The sequence below is a fragment of the Manacus candei genome, unplaced genomic scaffold (genome assembly GCF_025592945.1).
Source record: "Manacus candei isolate 608988 ecotype Guabito, Panama unplaced genomic scaffold, ASM2559294v1 h1tg000042l, whole genome shotgun sequence".
NCBI lineage: Eukaryota > Metazoa > Chordata > Aves > Passeriformes > Pipridae > Manacus > Manacus candei.
This window is the reverse complement of record NW_026138090.1, coordinates 2,968,135-2,986,092: the sequence shown is the minus strand read 5'-3', so window position 1 is coordinate 2,986,092 and position 17,958 is coordinate 2,968,135. Positions and strand designations below refer to the sequence as shown.

Here is a 17,958-nt window from a genome sequence, read left to right as displayed (position 1 = left end):
TCTCTTTGGCTCAGATTTATTAAATTTATGTGTGCAGGATTTCCTGTTTAGTCCGTGAAGAGAAATAATCATTTTAGAGGGCAATTCAGACTTCAGGTGGACTAAAATGGAGGTGGAAATGTCTTTCCATTGACTGTAGAGGCATCCTAGGGCAACTGTAGCTAAATACCATCTATCTGTAAAGGAGGATAACAGCTTTTTCACAGCAATATCATGAAGATGAATAGAATACATATGGCTTAGAGTAATGACAGCAATTATCTACCTCAGTTAGATCAAATTTCTTGTTTTTTGTTCAACTTGTCTGCTAATACTACGTCAATATGCATCTGCTCTGTAAAGGCAAAGTATTCTCTTTCTATTTCAACAGTTTAAGGTGTTGCTATAAACCCAGAAAGGACATCCTGTGTCACCCAGCCAATATGGGTAAACCCAAATAATGATCTCATTCATCACATTAAATTCCTGTAGCCCAGTGAACATGGTGATGCTGGTGCCAGTAATGGGGCACAGACTTTGTGCTGAGCCTGCACATCCTCAGGGCATGTCAGGCTTGCCTACACTTGTATTGCCCAGCCTGGAGCTTCATTTTAGCTGCTTTAGCTGCAGCAGCAATTTCCTTAATGACCAGGTGGCTATTGCCTAATATATTTTACTTTTGCTTATCTTTGCATAATGATGTAGTTTAAGTGTAATTTTTATACAGAGAGTAGTAACAAGTAGTTACTATGCACAGGATGAAATATTTATGATCCCAAGATAATAAAAGAGTGCAGAGGAACACAGATGTGGTATCAGAGCAGAGAACTTGAAAGAGGCAACACATGATACAGTGCAGAGCAGTGGAGGCACAAGCTGGTATCAGACAGGGCACAGACTGACACTCAAGACCTCAGGGCTACGAAAATTCACCTACAGCTGTATAAAGAAATGCAAACCTGTGGCTTCAGGGTAAGAAAGAAGTATCCAACATATGTAAGACATTGCATACATACTGAATTCAGGGGTTGCGTGGTGTTGCAATCCAAGGAAGAAAGGGCAAGGTGTAAAAGCATGTTAGAAAACATAAAAACCCCATCAAAATAGCCAGAAGCAGAACCTGGAATGAGGATGACGAAACTGCTGACATCAGCATCATGCTCCTCATGGCTAAGAGGAAGAAGAAACACCCTCTATGAAGGTACCCCTCCGAATGAAGCCCTTGGTATCTGACTATTTGCCATAACCACTCCCCAGCTCCAAAAATTAAAGCTCATGGAGTATGGATGAGCAAAACACCTTGGACAGGAGTAGGTAACAGAAACGTGTATATTTCAAATGTATTACTGAAGCTTTCCTACCCCATAATAGCACTATTTCTTTTCTCTTGATAAGTAGATCTGGACTAATAATAATAATCTTTGATGAGATTTTTAAGATTTCAATTACAAATTTTTGCCTTTTACACAGGCACCATGTTTCATTTGCCTGTAAGATGATTTTGAATCTAACAATGTTCAATATTAAAGCTAGTCTATTGCCTTCACTCCTCCTCCAAGACAGCAAGGCCAGAAACTCACAGCTCTGACCAAGAAAAGACAAAAATAAACAAAAACACTCTACAGATTTTTTAGCATGAATATGGCCAGTTTCTATCCATTACTGCCTTTTGCTCCACTGTAGCATTTACTCTTTCGGTTGGTTCCTGTGGTCATGCTCCTGTTGGGCACTGCAGAGCCTAATCAAGATAAATTCTCTTTAGCCTCAGTTTGTGGGACAGTCATGGCCTCTCACATCTTTTTTCACTGAGGAAACCCCAGCACAGAAACAGAGTTTATACAGGAAGCTTACAGTGAGACTTGATCCGATCGTTAAGAGGAAAAGCACAGCCATGAAAATTTTATGCTGATTTCAAATATTTGGTTATGCTAGAGATGTTGAGTGGTAGCAAAGCGAGCTGCAATAATATAACAATCATGGTAATATGTTAATAGTTTTAATTGAAGTAATTTCTGTAGACAATAAGAATTATACCCTAATGTGTTAATTAATATGATTAGGAAATGTTGTGAAAATTAGTACGTAAAGTGATACCACACGATATCTGGAAAGGCGTGTGCAGGGGATGGTTCCTCCGAGCTCTCCTCAAGGTGAGATTTATGGACATTAACGCACAAGGCTCTGGCAAGGTAAACAGCTGTTTCGATTTTAGTTATAATGAACATTAACTCCACATCCCCCTTTCTGCTTAATTAAACCTCCATCTCTGCAACCGATCAGGAGCAAACAGCAAAGGTAACAGGCACTAATTGGGCCCTGTGCAATTTCAGCCTCAGCTTGGAGCCCGAGTGGTCTGTCTGAATCACAAAATATAAAAGTTTCCTGCAAAATATAAAAGTTTCTCTCCTGCTCCCCTCTCCAGCATGCCTAACATTTTCTTCACTCAAAGCCAAACGATGTATATGCAGCAAAAAAAATAACGTAACATATGAAAGCACGGCAAAACATATAAAGTGAAAGAATAAATTAAATGCCTTTTTACTATCGTGCAGGTTGTCACTTCCTTATTACTTCTTATACAACATAAAGTAAAAAAACTCCCAAAAAAATAAGAAACTCACAAAAAGACTCTCAGGAACCCTTCTGCTGGACAGCTGACAGCCAGTTGCTGGGCTTTTTGATTAATCTTCACCCTCCCCTAGAGAGGATCATAAACTGTGTCAGCACAGAGTGAACCACTAAACCAGCACACGGAAGACACAGAGAAGGAGGCAGCAAAGCAACCTGTTTTTTGAATATACATGTCAAAACAGGAGATGCACCAACTAATAGAGAAAGCCTCGAGAACCTTAGTGCTGTGCCCCAAAAGTGTTTTGAAGAGCACAAAGCCTCCCTATACAAAATGTCCCCCTGTCCTCCTCGCAACACTCATCAGTCAGCGCCGAAGCAGCTTCATCTGAGAGGAACTGGACATGACAGAGCACAGACTGCTCCTACAACACTTAATGAGAGAAAAAATAAAAATAGAGGAACTTATGCCCTAGAGGACACCAGATAATTTCACATTATTCTGTTAATTAATGTTTTAGGCAAGATAGGGTAAGAAAATGGTTGAAATACCTCACAGCCCCTTCGATCTGTAAGTGACAGCTGCAGCCTCTCTTGAAGCGCCTCACTTCATGAGCATGCTCCTCAAGGCTTCTTTCCGACCTACAACCTTTATCTGAGCTTCCTTTGTGGCTTAGTAATACAAAAACTGTTGCTTAAGCGCTGCACTGAAACCATTCGCTCTCTGGTTAACTTTTTTTTTTCCCCCACAGCTGAAAGCTGCGAGTTCACAAACGCAGTAGGCAAAAGCTAGGGAAAATATCCCGCAGTTCACTACAAACACACAGTAACCTTTAATATAAAAACACATATTAACTTGCGGCGCAGTAATAGGCAGTTGGGATTTACATGCACAACGAGGTTCATCTTCAAAAAGCACCATTTTGTCGCTCTCTGAAGGAAGTGGTAAATACCGAGCACGCTCTCGCCCCTTCATGGGAGGCTTGCTACCTACACCCTGAGCTGAGAGCAGACCTTAAACATAAATCACTTAATTGCTCGTTTTATTTGATACCCAAGTACTTCATGCTAATAAAGTTAAGCATTAAAGAATTACAATGTGACAAATTATACGCCCATCTCATAAAAGAAATATCACTGAAACAGAGCCAGATCTAAAAGGCTCTCAACAATGTACAGCGTAGGGCTAATTTTAGATGATTTCTCAATCACTGGAGAGTTTGCAGTGTACACAGCCAACCCAGCTCAATCAACTGGCTTCTATCTCCATGACTCCAGGTCACATTATCTCATGAATGAACTGTTATGTAGGTCAGTCAAGAGTCATCTAATTGAATGCACGTTTCAGCCTTGGCATTTATGCTCTACATATCAAGGCTGTAGACAATTGGGTGAATCAAAAGAAAATATGAAGGAAAGGGCTGTGATAATTAAGCTTTGTTTCAGACAACAGACATGGGAACAGATGCTAGCAGAAGCTTGTATATAGCCATTTTCATTTTAACTGGATATAATACAGGTGGAAAGTGCAGGAGCAACAAGCTTGGTGGGGAGAGGCTTTGTTGGGTCACAGATTGGAATTTAGCCACAAATCAAGGGCTGTCCTGCTAACGTCCCTCAGCTTGGATGAGAGGTATATTGGTCTCTGCTGAGGTATGTGCCAAACATGTGTCTGCTTACTTGCAGTAACTGATACCACAGACTCTTTTCACACAGGCCCCCGAAGAGTCATCAGGAAGGAATATTTTTGGTTGTTCCCAAATCAAGGTGGATTGGAGACAACAAGAGAACTGAAAGTTTCCATTCTTCATTGCCAATCTGAACCATACTTGTACCTACATGTTTTAAAGAGCAAGGTCTTCAGTGAGACTTCCCAATATGGCTCATGAACTGTTTATTGAACTTTGCAAGCAGAATGCTGATGTAAAATGCACTGTAGTCCTGGCAATATTTGAGTAAAATGAAGAATATCAAACTGGAGATGCATGATGAAACTGAAGCAAGAGAGTTATTGCTTTACAGAAATGCTTTGATCAGACACTTCTTTTCACTTCCCATTCAATCCAAGCTATTCTAATTTAGATGTAAAAACAAAATTGCAGCTGATTAAAATTGGGTTGGCGGTAGTTCCCATATGAGGAAACACATTGCTCACAATCAGATAAAAGCCAGGCTGTCTGAATGCAGCCCTGCCTGTACTTTATAATGGTGACCCAGCAGCTATTTACCAGTTACTTGTGTATTTTCAATAAAAAGGATTTTCTCCTCCTTTGTGCTCCCCCAAGTTTGACAATCATTTCTGGAGTGCAAAGGGTTAAAACTACTGAGGTGAAGGCAAAATGCCCAAGGCCAAGTTTTCCTGTAGCCTGTGTCCTTGGTTGCATTTTCATCTCCTGTGTCCTGACAGCTGTTATCTTCAAGTGTGCTTCGACATGCCCACTGCTGTTCCAGCAGTCTTTATGTTCAACTCTGAGCTTGCTTTAAAAAAGCTTTAAAACCTTGATGCATGCAGGTTGTAGAAGGGGGATGCAAGAACTGGCACCTATTATATGGGAGACATCTTCTGCCCTCTTATGCCCCACCTGCTGCAAAATAGGGATTTTTAAAAAGGTTTCAAAGTATCTTTAAAAAAAAACCCAACAAACCAAAATAACTCAAAAAGCCCTTTGTAACCCCCTTCCCATCTCCAGAAACGCCTTTGCTCCAGTGTTCTCATGTTCCAGCAACAACTGCTTTGCACTCATGTAGTGTGACTCTTAGGAAGATGTGAAAGCAGTTACAAACATCTGTTACTTAAGTCTCAATTTGCACGAGATGGGTACTATACTAATTTTACAAATGGGTATTTTGAACCCCACAGCACTGGATAAAGCTGGCCAACACAATGATTGAGTACAAGCTAAAAGGAGGCAGATTGAGTTTCCTTGTTCTGGCTACTATTCTTGTAAATAAAATAAAAATAAAATAAAGGCTACATAAGTGCACCTGAGATGTTTATGACACTTATTTTGCAAAAGACAAAGTCATAATGATTTTCCAGAAAATAAACACAGATATCCACACAAACAAAAAAACTCACAAACCAGTTATTGATGAATAAAATTGCATCAGGCCCAACTTGCAAGACAGAGTATTAATGCATTTTTAATGGCTGAACCAAGGGAAGGTTATTATACAATGTTTTAATTCTAGTACATTAGTATTGCATTTATACATTAGCAGTTAATGTGATAATGTCAAACTCTCTACTAGTTGTGACATCACAAAAAAATATGGGCTGTTTTAGTATTCTTTTGGATGAAAAAAATAATCAGAGCTATTATTAAGCTCCCATTTCTCCAGCCATTGGGAGCATTGGGAGATTGTTTATCTTGCTGTATCATTTTTACATGCAAGATGAAAACAATATGGGAAGACAACAGATGTGAAAAATGTAAATCTTTGGTAAAGTGCACAATCAACAAAGGCAGAGAAGGTTTTGCTGTTGTTTTTCAGCTGTTGTTAGCTTGTGGCTTTTTTTTGGCAAATGAAATAATTTTGATGCTCTTTGACCTGTTAGTGCCATTTTTAATGGAACGTAGGAAATAAATTAACAGAAGTGAAAAAAAACCAAAAATGAATGTGAAAGTCAGCTTGAGGAAACAGCCTCTTCAGCAGAGTTGTTTTTTGATTCTTGAAAAGTCACGTGCAAAGTTCTGACACTCAGCACTGTTACAGTAGGCTGATGCTGCTCAAAGCTAATTTTGGGTTACTCAGGAACAAAATTCAACGTGTTGGGTCCAGTGTGCAGACACTTTGTCTATCCACCAAAGACAAAGTATCCTCATAGGATTAGCACTTTACAGAACGGAGTATTTCCCTGAGCTTCCTTTACATGGTATGGTTGTTTATATTATGCTATTAAATTTTTAGCTTCCCCCCTCTCCAGCCTATATTACTCACTCACTTTCTACAAATTAACATTTAGCAACACGAAAATTTCCTGCAGTTAATTCCCTGGCAGCAATTCAAGACATTCATAAAAATTACAGTTTCCTTTGGCGAGGGGCTGAGCCTGGGATGGGCGGAGGCACAAACCCAGGGCAGCAGATCTGAAATGTGGAGCTTTCGAAGATGAACCTGTGCAGGCTCTGCCCCAGCCCTTGCTCTGCTTTTGACTCACCTCTCGTTTCCTACAAGTGCTTTTGCCCCACACAGGGGTTTTGGCAGATACCCTGTGTTTCTCAGGGGTTAATGCTGCCTCTTGGATTGCCTTATTTTTGCCCCCAGAGCTATGGAACATCATCTGCTGTGCGGATGATACCACGCCCTGCACAGCTCGGCTGTTGGGAAGCCCTGTGGTGTGGTTGGGGCTCATCACCTCTGCAGGCACACGGTGGCAATTTTGCTAAACCACATCCTAATGAAAAAAGGGAAACCAAGTTACAGTCTTTGCTTTCACTAATAAGCAGGTGGGGTTTTTGTTTCATCCCTGACATTTTGTCTTCCCTGCACCTCTGTAACCTCTTCTCAGGGGTTGGCCTAATTCACCATTGCAACCATTCCACCTGAAGACAGGTTTAGCTTTGCTGCAGTCAGACTAAGCACCTTGGAGAATTTTTACCACTATGGTCAGGGTAGCATGGAGCTGATTAGAGCAGAGACCCTCAAACATTCCTGTAGCACAGTCACTGGTGACAAAGATGTCACCCAAAATTCGACCAAAGCCGTGCTGGATCATGCCTGGGTTTCTTCATCTTCAGATGGCTGCATCCGTGGCCTTCACTACCACTGATCACAGTCTTTATTATTTTATCTTTTTTTTATTAAATGGATTTTCCCCCCCAAAACCCTAAAAGCTATTCATGGAAACCACATTAGTTTTCATTAAAGTTTACATTAGCTTTCGCATGATTTTCCTGCCCCGTTTCTTTTCTCCACACTGTTAAAAAACTGCCTTACCTTCAGTACAATAACTGTTTGTAAGTGTTTAATCTTTCAAATACTTTCTCTTTCCAACAAGTTTGGGGGGTTTTTTTGTTTGTTTTGAAGGCTGATGCTCATAGACTTATAGCTACGGTGACACTGCATCAATGCTTTCAGGACTGTTTGAAGTCACTTTATCTGCATAGGTGAAAGGAATATTTCAAAGATGTCTTCCTTTTTAGGAGATATACAATGCTATCATCCCTTCTTTTAGGCACTGAACTCATGTCCCTATCACACTGAAGGATATTACACTAATTCTCTTGTCTGACAAAGTATGTAGGATTATGCAAAATAAAATAAAATAAAATACATGAGTAAAGAAGCAGCTGACATCATGGTGCCCACTAAACTATTAACTAAGCATGCAAATGGACAGCATACAACAAAAGACCTTCTTTTGGGACAATTTATGCAATTATGAATATGTAAGATATTCTCATGTTGTGGTTTGCCCTCTGCTTACTGAAATGTTGACAAGGACACATATTCTGATTGCAAGTCCTGTTTTTGATGCATCCAAAAAACTCCAGTACAAATCAAAATCAAAATTAGAAAGACAGAACCCATTAGATTACAGGGGATCCTCAGGCTTCCCTTTTAAAAATTGACTAAGTTTTCAATTCATGTGGCTTCAAAGAAAAAAAATTAAATCATGAAACAAGAGTATCCTAGAGGTTTACGATTCCCAAGACAAAGAAATATATATGGTTAGATTTTTAGGTTTTCTTTCACAGAAATTTTGCATTTCTCCATCAAAATTTAAAGACTTTTAAAGGCATGATATTATTTTAATATATATTTTAATATATATTTAATGATCTGAACTTAGCAGCACCTTCCAATTTTGCAATTTGTTTTGTGTTTCTCTAAGCCCTTTGATTGTTTTAATTTGCAGGGACACGTGAATGAAAGTTCGTTCAACACACTCTAAGCTCAATCCAACACAAAGATCAGTGCTGTTTCATACCAAAGTCTGAAGAGGAAGGTGTCCTGGTAGGACTCACTATGGAGGAATTGTGCATAATTTGCCCAGACTAGTTTATTTAGCTTTCAAGTACTCAGCTTGCTCAAAATGTAAAATTGCCCCCTGCACCCCCCCAGAAGCCAGCCTGAGGTTGCTGCAGCTGGGCTTCTAAGGCACTTGCATGCAGACCAAGAAAACATGGAGACAACAGTATAGGCTACAGAATGGTGCATCTCACTGCTGATATCTCCAGTACTGAGATAAGCAAAGTGATTAATATCACACAAAAGAAATCAGAAAGCAAGAGGCTGAAAGAAAGGGGAATAAAATTAAAAACAAATAACCAAAAACCAAACCAAACCCAAAAACCCCCAAACCCACACATTTGTCTGTCTAAGTCCCATTCAAACTCAAGTTGCTCAAATTAAGTCCTGGGCTCCTTCTTACTCTGAAAGTTTTACATCAAGAGCTCTTTGTTGAACTGGGGAAAATGTAGCTGGAAAAGAGATAAGAAAGGCATGAAAATGGAAGGTCTTATGACAACCAAGCTTGGCTTTGTGTAAGGCTCACGTTACACTGGATAAATCAAGTGTAATGGTATGCGATAGGGGCAGGTAAAGACAGGAGCACTAAGGAGTTCAGCTGTGGTTTAATGCTTTCCTTGGCACACTGGCAGCAGGGCTTTGTTATCACCCTTGGCTCACTGACTATCACAAACCTGAGCCAACCAAGAAAAATTTCCATTAACGAATATTTATAGGGCAAAAGGTTAACTAATACAGAAGAGTGAGACTGAACTCACTGTGGAACACAGTTGGGAAAAGAAATTTGGAAAAGTCGAAAATGTTGAATTTTGGTACAGAGCAACTGCTAGAAACAAGATTAAAAAAAAACCCCAACATATCTGGGCTTGAAATTCAAACTGAAAGCACGAGGTTGCATGAGGACTTCTAGACAAAACTACAATTTCTAGGAAAAGACGAGATTATTGAATAACCAACCACTGTCAGCAGTAAAACCATGTAGAAGAACGAGATATTTAAAAAGGGTCTGAGATGAGTCTGAGCACTGGTTAATTGCTGTATGAAAACTGAAAAAAATTATGCAGCTTTTAAAGATTATATGCCATATTTTTAAGCTCTGCATTATTTTGGGAAGGGTAGAGATAATAATGGTGATTGTAGGGAATTATATTGGCAATTCTTTTCCATAACTAACAACTTACATATAGGAAAAAATGATCAACTGTAATACAAGGAAAACTCTACAAAACTAGGATATTTGGGATTAGAAGCCTATTAGCAAATTGATTTTTTAAAAAATTCCTACCTTAAGCTCTTAAAAGCAGAATTGAATACAGTGCACTTAAGTCTATATTAGCCCATGACTTTTGACAGTTAATAAAAAATTGGGAAAATATCACATTTCTGTCTTCATCAAGGTGCTTATGCACTTGAAATAAACACAGAACACATATCAAACTCACTTTTTTCCTTCGCTGTCTCAGTTGCACCTTTTTTGTAAAGCCTATGATCTTACAGTGAAATCAATAAGCAGGAACACATTATCACATTTACCAAAAAGAAAGGTTTTAACTGATGAGACCTAGACAGGAAGTTTTACATTCATACTGTAGTTCGAATCTAAATGCTAAGAACAGGAAAGCAACTGAAAATTCATCTAGGTTGCCTTTTTAACACCTTGCTAAGCCTAATAATTTTGCATTTTACAACAGGGAATTACTGGGTAACAACTGCTACACCATATACTGACAGATGAATCTAAGTTTCAACACCAGTTTTTAAATTTCTGAATTTTCAAACACTTTACATATTGCTACATTGCCTCAAAGCTACTATAGTAAACTCAGAATTAGGTTTACCTGTAAGTGAAAAATCATAGAATTGTAATTGGAGATAGCTGTATTCATAGGAAAAAGGTAGAATTTATGTAAAAATAAAATATTTTTTGAAAGATGGAGAAGGATGAGCTGTTTACACGTTTTTACATTCCTGAGGTTTTGATGCAAAATTTGTCATTTTGCAGAGGTTCTGTAAGACTTTCCCACCATGCCAGTAGAGTGATCTTCTCTTGTCTTTTTTACCCAGCTCTGCAGACCTCAAAGCTCAACATTTAGAATAAATGCAGAGGAAAGACACATGCCCACTGTTGCAAACACCTGTGCTGTGTTTCTGTCTCCATGCTGTAACAAAGCTTCATGCATGAAGGTCACAGCACACAGCAGCACGAGGCTCCTGTGATTCACCACCACAACAGCAGTCTCCTTTTTGCTCCCAAAGCATTTATATTAAAGGAAAAGCAGTTCCCGATGCATTGTACACAACAGACCTGCTCCGTAAGTTGATCTGACATACTTTGAACAAGGTTTTATGCAGGAAAATACCCCTGAGCTGAAACCTTTCTGGAGGCATGCACCAGGTCTTCCCTTCAGCTGCCAACAGGTCGGGAAGGTTTTGTAAGAGGGGATAATGCAGGTGTTTTCTAGTTCTTGGTATTTTCCTGTTGCTTCAGCAGGATTTCAAAAAAGACAATGCTTTTTCTTAGCTGCAAAAGCAAGAAAGTTTCTGGCCAGCTCTTTAGGAAAGAGAAGGTTTGCCATCCAACGAAATCTCAGCAAGAGCAACTCTGCCCCTCCCAGCCACACTGCTGCCTCTCCCTGTACTTTCTCCACCCTGCAAAATGCTCACATGTAAAACTGTGGGAAACCATGTCCTAGAAAGAAATGCTGGAAAGGCATGAAGAGTAGAGAACTTCAGTCTCTCCCATTGCACAACACCATCAGCTTTGAAAGACTCAAAATACATAGAGGGAAAAATGAATCTGAAAGCTCAGAAAGAAAAAAAAGGGGGAAGCAACATGGAAGTATTAATTTCAAAACTTGAATATTTAAAGCATCACTCACCAACTTTTGTCCCTTCCAGTTAATGAAGGGACAGGCAAGGTGAGCTGCCTTTGCTGGAAGATGAAAATTTGGCAAGTCTCCTGGACTGTTGCTTCACCTGCAGGGCAGAGAGGACTCTGACCTCAGAGCCTGATCCAGCAGCTCTTTTTTCCTCATCTTAACAAAAACACCCAACAACTTATGGACATGAACATTTTTCTGACCTGCATACCTCCCACAAATACTAGCCTCACACTTACTACAACTCCAGTTATCTGCTCTGAGCAGCGAGTTTTTGTACAAGTCCAGTCTAATACATCATGAAGCAACACAATTTTTAGCACAAGAGGAAAGTTCTTCACCAAATCTGGTCCAAAGAGTATTTCCTCCTACAACCAAACCAACTTGTACACCTTCATGTAAATACAACCTCCTGACACAACCTGAATGCTACTGCAAAAGGTTTGGCTGCCTCCAGAGCAGGTGGTTAAAATTTAAAATGTCCGTTTCAGTGAAGGTGCATTAGGTTTATGCAGTAAAGCAAATGGCTGATGTTAGTAAACCTGCATTTCAAGAACTACATGTAAAAATAAATAATGTGATTCAGTTTAAGTGAAAAAAAAACAGGCACAAAACCACAAAGGGACACAATCAACAAGCAAATAAAACATTTCTTGGTGAGTTAACATAGACTACAAAACAAAGCTACCATCCCAAACAGGTCCAAGGACCTCTTATCTCAATGGACCCAGACAGCAGCATCTGTCTTTGTCAGAAGCTGTGATCTAGCTCTCCCTGGTCCCTACCTGGAGGTAGCAGAGCAGACACATGCAAGGCCTGGCAGACAACTCTTCAAGAAATCGTACTCACTCCCAGCCTTCCAAAACCTCCCACTCTTTCCCCATAGGAAACTACAAGTATGACACTCACTCCTTGAAAATCCTTTTCCCAATAACGAAGTTTAGCCCTTCTAAGAAACACCCAGAGTAATGTTGCTTCAGAAAGTGCAAGTAAATAACAAGCACTACCTTCCAGCCCACAGGGTAATAAGTTACACCCAGAATCCTATTTAGCACTTTACATAATTCACAGTTTCTCTGGTTACATACTTTGTCAAATATGACATCCAGCTGTGAAAGTTGGTCCACTTTATTGTCATATGGCAGTTGCTTGCTTTATATCATCTAAATATCAATTAAAAAGCAAAAACAGAGCTGTAAGGCAGCTACCTCTGTATTTTCATGTCACACTTGCATACAAATACTTGCTGTCACTCAAAGAGGAAAAATAACCCTTCCTGAAATGTAAACCAACTTTACAGTGTTAGGCAGCAAGTGTGATTTCCAAAAACCTTGAAAAAGAGAACAATGAACAGACGTGCTTAAATTCTGCGTCAGCTATTTTAATGGTGCAGTTTTTCAGATAACAGAAATTAAACCATAATATGCTGTCAAATAACAGATCTGGATCCCAGAAGTCAACATGCTGGCGTTTTAAAAATGCAGCATATGGATATAGAGCCTTTGTGGATACGTATGCACTTAGCAAATATTAGAAAAATCAATCAGAATCAAAATGCAAACTCGCTGAAATGACTAGATGCCTTGTGTTATTAATTTCTAACCCTAATTGCTTGATTTCATTCATCAGGGTTTATATATGCACCAGTACACTACTGAGGTAGTTAAAATTAAACACATCCCATTTTTCCCCCAGAAAAGTAATGGACTTTAACAGTCGTTTTATTGCAATGAGAGATATTAACATATAATTCTGTTCCTAATTCCAGGTTATAATGTAAGTGCATCCATTGATCACTTGCAAAAGGCAATAAGAAGAAAGTTTTGCTTGATGCTGAGGGCAAATAAAATCCTGATCAGACTGTCTGTTATTCTCAGTGGAAATCCATCCAGTATCCAATGTATTACACAAATATTTTGCCAACAAGTCAGAACTGTGGCACACAAAAAGTAAAACTTTACCAGGAAGGGCCATGTAATGAATCTAAACCTGTGCTGCACCAAGCCCATGTTGCTCTATGCGACTGTATCTGTGCTGGTTTAAAAGTAAACTGGCGGGAGAAATGAACCCGACTCAAGAGAGATTACATGTCAGAGTTACAATTTACTAAAAAGATTACAACAAATATAATGATACAGAAAAAACTGGTTTTAACACCCCCAAGAGAGATGTATAACCCAGAACCCTGAGACAAGAACAGAATAGTGTTTGTTAACTCCTGTGCTGAGCACCACGTGGCCCCTCCTGGGTGTAAAGTAAAAGTAAAGGAAAACCTGTCGGTCTGGGTCATGGTTGCAGTTCTGTTGAAGTAATGATCACAGTCTTACCGAGATTGGCAGTGGCAGCCCTGTTAAAGTTCTGGTCCTGCTCTAGATCGGAAGAGTGGTATCAGAAGTCCTAAAACCCCAAGATTATACATGCTCAAATTCAGGTGGGAATGCCCAGTACCTCCCCCAGGGTGGGGATTTAACTCTGTGAGTCGTGGGATATTTTTGGAATCTTTGATGGTCTAGGTGTTGCAGCTGCCTATTATGCCAGTCCCGTTGTGGCCCATTAGCAGAGATGACCCCTCAGGCTGGGTGTGAAGGTGTTAATGCCTTTCCAGAGGGTAGTTATCACAGCTGAGTCATTGGTGTGAAAACAAAAGAACACCCCCCTGCCTTGCAGGGTTTCTTTAATGCCCAGCTTGTAGCCCGAGGTGTCAGGTGTGCCCTGGACAGCTGCTGCAAACAATCCATTTATTAACAGTCCATCAAAAATGACATAGAGGGTGTAGAATACACACTTTTGGTTATACCCACACAGTGATAAACTGCTCCCAGCCCCTGTTACTAGGACAGTATCCAACTCGCTATGAAGGATTTTAGCTCCCACAAAATAAGACAAGCATAAAAAAATCCAGAGGAAAAGATACATATCACAAGAGTTACCTGAGGTTTCTATACTATTTTTCATGCCTAGCTCTCACAGCAGGTTACAAGTGTAAGTGGAATGATCTGTAACCTACAGATGGAGGGAATAAGGTTAACTAGGGCAGCAGAGAAAGTCAGTGACTTATTCCACTGGAAAAAAATGCCTCTAACATGCACTGTATTAACAAACAGCCTTTAGAAAAAGTAAATTTGACACCCACGGGGGAAAAAAAACAATTCAATTAATTAGTGGGGTGTACCACTATCCATTTAACACATGCAGATCCCTACGGTTTAAATTTGAAGTTACATACGTGTATTGTATACACACAGAATGAGGCAGCTTAGAGGGGAAAAATGGAAATTAGATGAGGAAAAAAAAGTGTGCGCCTTAACTCAAGCACTAAAATCACTACAAAAGAGTAACAGCTATGAAATATTTAAGAGTCAACATTAATATCATTAGACTTCAAAGGATATCACCTTCTCAGCGCCAGCTTCTTGCATTGATCATCTGCGGAATGAGCAGCCTCACATCAGTTTGTTTGCAGAAGCTTCTTCCCAACCACATCAGCTAGAAATGAAACACTTGAATTCTCTAAAAGCCATAAAATGCCCTTGCAGAGATCAGCTCTGCACCTTCTCAAGTCCACCCCTGGATTTCTCAGGAACTTTGTAAATAATTTAATATTTCCATGGGGAGAATAGGAACAGTCTTTAAGAACAAGAAGATATTAAATGCTAACAAGGAGATAAGAGGTTTTTGAACATGAAAGTTATATATTTGCAAAGTCTTCTTCCAGTTTTCACAGGCTCTTTTCTCCATATGCAGCCATGGTGAGTAGAATAGCAGTAAACATTTAAACAGTATTGCATTATTGTGCATAATAAGAGCTTGACATTTTTATTTTCTCCAAGGAGAAGCACTGCCTATATGCTCTCTAGTGGATGAAAAGGGTTTTTACAAGGTCCCTCCTCCCCTCCCCCTTTAAATGTGATCGAATATGAATTGAAAGGCTTTTATTCTGCCAGAATCCCAGTCCAAGGTTTTGTTTCTCTAGCAACGATGACACACTAACAGCTGAAGCAGGGCAGAGAGCAGCTTCTCCTCCATCTATCTACTGCATCAGGTGCCAACTGTGTCAGGGGGAGTGGGAATACTACCCAACTTTTGACCTGGACATTGTCAAGGACCAAGAGGAAAGGAATTAGTATTAAATTCTTTTAAGGCACGTTTTGAAGTGTAAGTTTGGCATGGGCATCCATACATAAAGTCCTTCAGAGGCAATTCCAGAATTTCACAAGTAACTGTACTTATCCAGAAATCAAACATCAAGTTACTGTGGCATGAATTCACCAAAGAGGACTTCTTCCCATGCTCCCTGTCTCACATCCCAACTGCACCACACTTCCCCAGTGCTCATAAGTCCCAGCTGCAAGGAAGGAGGTTGTTAACAAATTGTTTCCTCAAAAGACTTTGTTTTCCACACTGAAAGCATATTGAGGATGGATGAAAGAAAAAAGGACTCCAAAGTGTGACCTAACTAAAGGCCACCATGGTTTCACAAAAAACTGCACCTTCACATAGACAGCAAAGTAGTAGTTGGGAAGTTCATATTTATGATCCACTGCTGCAAAAATAGTTATCTTTGCTTTAACTGTTACTGGGTAAACCAAGGGCTACAGGTTCCAGGAGCAATGGACTTTCATCAGCAATAAGCTAAAGCAAGTCACCCTAAAGATTATCAGAGTTTTCCAATTTTAGCAGAGGTATCCTACAAGAAATCCTCACCCTTCCCAGATAGCAGGTGCAGAAGCTGCAAGAGCCCATTTTCCTTTAGATTAGCTGTATGCATCACTTCTTAAAAATTTATAAATCACTTAGCTTTCCAGGAGCCAAATTCCCAACAGAGTAGCTGGAATTACAGCTATGCTAGCAGTAAAGAGGAGAGAGTTTGTTAGAGTTGGCATAATACAGTGAACTATACCATAAATTACTTTAGGAAATGGCTGCTAATGCCCTTTCTGTGCAGGCTTAGGGGATACCACTCTCCCCACAGTCCACTTCTGTGGAAATTAGAGAAGTTTAGTCATTTGAACAGAGAATATAGGCTTCTGCTCATCTGAAAGCATTTTTTCCCACCTAGAGGGCATAATCACCAATTACATCTAGAGAATATAATTTTAATTATTTTTATTAGCGAATATAGTTTCTATCAGCAAGGAAAGAAAATACACTCTCAGAACTATCATCAGAAATTAGCACATTCACAACAAGCAGCTAATCCCTATGAGGAGAAGAGACACTTCTTGGGACAGTTCCTTGGAGCCAACTGATGGAGAGGTCCTGAAGGAAGCTTTGATAAGCAGTAAAAGAACCAAAACAGAAACAACAAAGAAAACCCTGAAACCCTTCTTTGTTCCTTCTCAACTCACCTTTTCTTTTCTTCTTCCCTTTCCGCCTTGACTCTGATTTCTGAATTTTTAAAAGTCTTCAAAAATATATTTTTATATATTGCACATTCTGTACACTGAAAGCCACGTATCTCCTCCTTTTTGCCTTTTGAAGTCTTGCATTTTTGCAGACTGCCTTACTCTGGGACTTCAATTTTGCTTTGCTTTGAAAATATTCATTAGAACGGTACATTTTAAAAATGCCTCCCTTTCTTAGTTTCTACCCATATCCCTAGATCTCTCCACGTGTCATCTTGCCCCATCTCAGATGCAGGAAGTCCTGATGTCTGAGGCACTGTAGGTCATACTGTTGGCTCCTTCTCTAATCAGTGGACTGAAACTGGCCCTCCGAGGCCATTTATTCCATCTGCTGGTACACCTGTGGCTCAGGAAGAGATGAATATCCATCCCTGGGGTGTCCCTTCTCCTCCACCAAGGGGCACAGAAGAACCCAAGGTTCCAGCCTCAGATTTCCGAGTCGGTTGCTTAAGCCAGGGCCAGTAATTCCTACTTTGACCCTTTTCAAGAAAATGTGACCTATAGCCTATGGGCCACTGTGATTCAGGGATCCAGGAAACCAGCTCTGTAGCACAACAAAGCATGGCATGGGGTCAATGCCTACAGCACTGCAGGTGTTGCAGCTGGGCAAGACACACCAGTGGTACACTGAGTTCTGCTAATTATCACCTCAGTATCAACCAGGATAGCAAAGAGATACTAATACTGGTATTCAGCATTAGCCACGGCCCTGCTGGGGCCTGGCACATGGGTGGTTCACCCTTTGGTCTCTGCCATCCTGTCTTTTGTTAGCACAACCCATGGCAGCCAAGATTAAAGCCTGCTGGAGGCGTACCTGGGTGTGTTAAGTGCCAGGTACCACCCACTTTGCATTCCATTCTCTTGCAAACACAACTATCCATCGGGTTTGTCTTTTCCTTGCAAGCATCTCCAGGGGAGAGGCAGAAACACATGTGCTGCAGTGTGACCTTCCTCCAGCTCCAAATTTTTCCCCTCTACTTCTCCCCAGCTCTGCTTGGGAGAGGCTCTTGGTGCTGCCTGACTTGAGAGCTGCAACCAAAGCTGTGCTGCAGCACCTGTGTGCAGGGTGAATCAGCACCTTTCCCCCCCAAAAAAAAAGCTGCTGGGAGAGCTGGGGCAGTTACATAAGGCTGCAGCAGCCCAGGAAAGTT

The 17,958-nt window shown here is 40.2% G+C and overlaps 1 protein-coding gene across 12 annotated transcripts in view; it reads right to left on the bottom strand.

Moving 5' to 3' along the window:
• CELF2 (CUGBP Elav-like family member 2) overlaps positions 1-17,958 on the bottom strand; it is a 455,290-nt gene that overhangs the window by 198,203 nt on the left and 239,129 nt on the right. The window contains exon 1 of one of the 12 annotated variants that reach the window (XM_051795195.1): positions 12,312-12,464. The exons of the other annotated variants lie outside the window; for them this stretch is intronic. The gene's annotated coding sequence lies outside the window, so the exon portion shown is untranslated. Of the gene's footprint in view, positions 1-12,311; positions 12,465-17,958 lie in introns of those variants that run through there. 12 annotated transcript variants of the gene reach the window in all.